This window comes from Lepisma saccharinum, chromosome 26 (genome assembly GCF_977018435.1).
Source record: "Lepisma saccharinum chromosome 26, izLepSacc3.1, whole genome shotgun sequence".
NCBI classification, from domain to species: domain Eukaryota; kingdom Metazoa; phylum Arthropoda; class Insecta; order Zygentoma; family Lepismatidae; genus Lepisma; species Lepisma saccharinum.
Window position 1 is genome coordinate 47,465,043 of NC_139254.1, and position 6,000 is coordinate 47,471,042.

A 6,000-nucleotide genomic window follows, 5' to 3' on the forward strand; every position below is an offset into this window, starting at 1 on the left:
CCAAATATATCATTAGGCATTTTGTTTTAGCGGTTATTTATTATTGTATATCTAATTCTTAATTCTATAAAAAAGGGTATAAGCTTGTCATAGGATCCTGGGACCTCAATATATAAGCAGTCACCAGCAGAAACAGTATATACAGTGCCAGAAATCATGTTTGAGTGCTTTATTCTATAAATATTTCTCCCTATTGAAATCTTGACATTACCCTCGGGGGTTGTAATAAATTGTAATTGACCACCTACAGGTAATTGGTAATGATTTAAATTATTGTTCAATATGTACAATGTTTTACCTGTTTCATCATCAACATCTGTAAGTATGCTGTTCAGATGAATAATTAACAAAGTTCTTAGTTTAGATATTATATCAGAAGAGGGTTGTGGTGTTGGCAGGTCCATAATAGCCTGTTTTTTTAACCCAAATAAGTTCATAGGCATGTTTATTTATTTCAAATCATGCTCTGTAATTGGGCATTGATTGCCATTTTTCAAATCACAATGACCCCATGGTAGAGTATGTATGCCACATGATAAAATGCATCTCTTATCATCATGTGGGTCCAGAGCCACTTTTCTTACAACATTTGTAGTCAACAAGTGATCCACACTCTGAATTCTATTTTCTGATGTTCTGATTGAACTCTGTGATTTGAGACAATCTTCATAATCTTCAAATTGGAGCTCTTTGTCAACAGTTACTCTGCCGATGCCCTTGGCCTTTTTGACAACAGCACCACCACATGTTTCAAAACTGTACATCTTGGCCCTTAACCCAGCAAATGCCACAATAACATCAGCAAGTGTCTCATCTTTTAACTTGCCAGGCACCTTTTTGTTGTGGGGTTGAATCTTTGTATGTTCACTGGTATCAAAATATTTAAGCAATTCAGGCTGTGATATATCTTGATAAACATCTTCTGTTTGAATATCAAGAATAAAACTATCTATGTCCATGTACATCAGTTTTACACAATCACCATAAAAAGGCTTCAGCACATCATAATACAATTTTAACGTGTGTAATTTGGCCAATTCTAATATCACAGCCCCTACATAAATAGGCTTATCAAACTTAATCTTTGTTTTTTTCATGTTGTAGAGTGCCATATGCTCATCATAAATTCTTCTGTAGTTGAAATTAGGCTTTGCTATCAATTTTTTGCTCAGGCTGGGGTCAGTAATTAATTTAACATCAGTATGTTTTCTGATATTTTCTATGGTTTTGCCATACACTGAATTGACCATCAATTTAAACAAGGTCTTATCAAATTGGCTCATTGCAGATATTCGAAGCTCTGTGTTTGTATCAATATATGGTTTCAACCATCTTGAGTACCTGAACCTCAAAACTTTGCCAACTTTGGTCACTTGAATACCATGATTCATCAGGAACTAGAGGTTTTTGTAATATATGACATAATCCTGTTTTGGCTCTAGAGTCATCATCAATTTCTTCTGTTTAGAGCCAGGTGAACACTTAACCTCAGGAATTGGGGGCAGATCAGAAAATGTGTTGTGTAAATCATCAGGAATTGTCAGATCAACTTCTAAGAACAGGCCGTAGTCACTGTCATCAAAATCCTGAAGATCTTCAATATTGAAATCTTCAACCCACTCAAGCCCTGCATATGGCAGTTTTTTCATCATGGCATAACCATAGAGGCTGTTGGCATCTACATACAGTATATAATTTGATGGCAGTGCTGGATCATAATCAGAAATATATTTGTTATTTGCTCTGGCATATCTCTGAGAACATTGCACCATGCCTCCTCTTATACATTGTTCCATAAACAGATACATATCTTGATCTTGGATCAGATCCAATTGCATTTTAGTGTTTAAAAACATTGCAGACCATGCTAGGCCTGGTGCACTGTAAAAATACATTGGATCCAGCTTATAATTTTCCATGGCAGATTTTCTGAATGCCTGCAGTATATCGGCTAAGAGAGCCACATCAAGTTTTAAATATGCCTTGTGATAATCACCAAATGTCTGGCATTTTAAATTGTTCCACATCAACTGGGCATGGTGATAATCTTCATCAGTGATTCCAGATCCTCTTAGTTTGCTGTAAAACTCTTGTTGTGGTGGCAGAGCACACTCATCAAATTTAGAAAAACCTGTAACATAGTCATATGGATATACACCCTTCCGCCTAATTAATTTCAGGTCCTGATTTGGAAACAAAGCACATGTGATTTTGAATTGATCATCAGATAATTGACTGGCCAGTGTAGCCAGGCTAGCGGACAGAATTCTGTAGGAATCAAGAAATCTTAAGTGAATAGAAACACCATTAACTTCAATTTTCTTGCTAATAGCAATATATTTCTCATCATTTTCTGCTAAAATATTTAAATTCTCCTTGTCAAACCCCTCGTACATGATCAAATGATGAAAATCATAATTGGATGCACCATGGCAAAATATAGGGACAAATTTTGGTCTCTGGATCTTAATATTACAGCTATTACACAGGGCCATTTTGAATTTACCATCTGTATGGGAATGGTGTTTCACCTTGATATTTGTATCTGAAAATTTAGAATCACATACCGGGCATTTTTCTGCATTATTGAAATCTTCAATCTGATCCTCTGTTAAAGGCAACATAGGTTTTGATTTTAATAAGATATTAGATGCTATGTTATGGCACTCATTTTCTATTCTATGTGCAAATTCTTTGATGGCATCTGCTCCAATGTATAAATATTCTTTACTAACAACACCATCCTGTACAACAACATAATAAAAACTAGAAGGTTCATGTAACTGGTATGATGTAATTGAAGATTCCTCAGGATCTGGGCTACAGAATGCAAGGGGTTTGAGGTTTGATTCAAAATCACAGACTATATATGCTGGGCGTTCCAACAAGGCTTCAAATTTTTTGAATTTGGCATTTTCACTTGGATTAGGCATTACCATATGAACAGGTTTATGGTTCCCACAGTATTTTAAATGTTCAATTAACTTGTTTTTAGCAATTTCTGTGTTACATTCACGAACCCCATTTACCATTTTTTGACCATCAAATACAGTTAAACATCTTCGGCACAACTTAAATATTCTATTAAATTTGTCTAGTTGTTTTCTGACTAAAGCTTCAAGATTATGTATCAAAGTGTAATGGTATGTGCCATCTTCTTCAATTAAGAGCAGATCAATCGGAACAGCAGAATCATCATCAAGTGTACTGATTCTGAGAGGTGCTATCAAGCAATTGCCACGGCCAGTAGAACAAATAAATATATTAATAGATAATTGTTTACCATTGATATCCCTGGCCTTTTTTTTCAAATTTATCAATATTCTGAACAGACATTGGATATTCTAAGCCCTCCATTGCATCATCAATATCATGTTCATGTTGTTTATAATAAGTTATTCTCTCAGGATGCCTTAAAACTGGAAACAAAGCAGCTAAAATACACCACAGAAAGCATTTCCCATCATTATTTTCTATGTTAACCACGGCTCTTTTGTTTTGAATATTGGCAGGTAATGGCAGATATGTAGAACCTTGTAATGGGCTGAATTCAGAAATATTAACATATAACTGGTGTGGAGATCCGCATAGGCTCCATCCTGATTCTTTTGCTGCAAATCCAGAGTGTTTAATATTCAATTGATCTATCAAACTGCTTATTATTTTGTCTAAATTTGCATTTGAATATACAGCTACAGTTTCTGTTATGTGGGGCTGTGTAAATTTTGTGCCATTTGGCTTCTTATATTGTGTAAACAATTTGAGGGACAGCTTATAAGAGCCATTTTGTGCATTTAGAATTGCCTGCACATCAGGATTTATACTGTTCAAAAAATTCTTAATGTCACATCTTGGCTCTGATATAAAACGGTGATCCCTTAATTGGCCATTAAAACTGCTATGGATGGGTTCATAGCGTGGCTGCTTTGCTGCTCTAGCATTAACAGGTGCTTCATGCTTCCTTTTCAGACCAGATGTAGATGGCTGTGAGGGCAATGTTGATGACTGTACATAACAAGTACACTTATGCCTTTTGTAATATGCCTTGCTTAATATTTTATGGCATCTTGGGCACAATTTAGTAGCCTTTCTGCATTTCTTACGGTCACAATTAAACCGGTGCCTAGCCCAATTAGAACTAGATATATTTTTTTGCATTGATTGCAATATTTCAAGTTTGGCATTTTTATTGTTTATTTATATAAAATTTCTTGGTCCAAAAAAACAGAACTATGGACAATATGCCAAAACAATTATAACAGCACTTAGTGGCTGAGCTGGTGCTTTTATACCCAGTCAACAGCAGAAACTAGGCTCTGGTGATCCCCAATATAGAATAGTTTTGCTCTATTATGGTGTTGTATAACACACTTTACCAGGCATCAAACCTCAGCTGTATATCAGCTAGCAGTGAATATTATTCTCAAAATCTCATGTGTGGGGATATTATTCTGCCACATGTATTTCAATCTCACACATCTTACCAGGGCTCAAACCCGGAGCCTCTTGATTACAAGGCAATAATACCAACACTTTGCCATCAGGGAGGCCCACACACTCTACCAGGTTTCAGACCTGGGGGCCTCTTGATTACAAGGCAGCAAGACTAGCACTTCTCCATGGAGAGGTCTTAAACCCAAAAGCCTTTGATTATAAAGCATATAAGCCATGGGACTATGTCCACATTCTATTGAGTATCAGAACCCAGGAGTTATGAGCTCTATATCAGCTAAATACAGTCAAAGTTGGACTTTGAACTGTGCAATGAATATTCTGTAAGTCTCACTCGTGTATATATTATCAGAACAAGGCAAAACCTGAATTGGGCTCAGGCATACATGACAACATGCAAAAGGGTAATGTTCTCTTTGCTAAGAATTTCCTTCTATTATACAGAAATATTAATTGAAGTTTTATGCTCTTCCAGTGAATTGGAGTCAATGGCATGCAGGCCCATACATGCTATCATGCAATGGGAATTTTCCCTGAAAAGGCACAGAAATATCAATAATGCAATACATTAGTCTGTCAGATAGTTTTGATCGGGAAAATTGATGAATTTCTGAGATAAGTAATTGCTTACCCCGGGCAATGAAACTGATCAAAGATTAGAAAAAAAGCACGTAACAATTCAATTTGCAACTGCCTTTGTCCAAGATAATCCTATATTGAATAAGATCTATAAATTGTTAGAGCATGAGGATATAAGTATTTTGGCTTAGTTTTAAGTGTAGCAATAATAATATCAAGAGGGGCATATTCTTGACAAGCTTATGGACAACAAACTGAGAGATTCAGCCTTTGTACACATGGCCAAATCTGTCTGAGGGGGGTTCTTCATTTGTACACTAGGGCTCAAAATTCTTTAGATTTAAATATGTACACACATGGCCGATTGGGGCATATGGGCATCTTGACATTGTTTTAAGTGTAGCCAAATCGGGCTATTTAATCATATGAGCTCTTCATTTGTACGCTATGCGTGTCCCAATATTATCATCAATACAACTACTTATGGTTTTAACACATGGGTAGGAGCATATAAGCGATAAATCTAAAAGGACAGTGTGATCCGGTCACTACGATACCTACTCACCACACGAAGGGTCCCTGGTTCGATTCTCCCCATAGCACTGTGTTTTTAAGAATAGAATGCCAACTAATGCAAGCCTGTAAAAAAAAATATTGCGTATTTGATGACAAATGTATTTATCTTTAATAGAAATTGCAAATAGTTTTGAAACTGCTCAATACAAAACTACTTTAATAAAGTTGAAACCATAACATGAAACATGAACAAAGTAAATGTAATAATAAAAAAATGTAAATAGTGTATTATTTAAATCTAGTGTTTGCATAGAATTGATGTAACTATATTATTTTCTTGTGCATCATGGGTTTACTTACGAAGCTATGCTATTAAATCTTCCCTCTAAATCCACAAACAGATACAAACGTTAATGTTGTTTTTGTTAGTAGCCTCGTGGGAAGCTGTCATTT

General features: G+C 35.6%; 1 protein-coding gene across 1 annotated transcript in view; it reads right to left on the reverse strand.

The window, feature by feature from the left end:
- LOC145979435 (retinol-binding protein pinta-like) overlaps positions 1-5,643 on the reverse strand; it is a 112,785-nt gene extending 107,142 nt beyond the window's left edge. The window contains exon 1 of the mRNA XM_083112327.1: positions 5,597-5,643. The gene's annotated coding sequence lies outside the window, so the exon portion shown is untranslated. The remainder of the gene's footprint in view (positions 1-5,596) is intronic.
- Between the last annotated feature and the right edge of the window lie 357 nt (positions 5,644-6,000).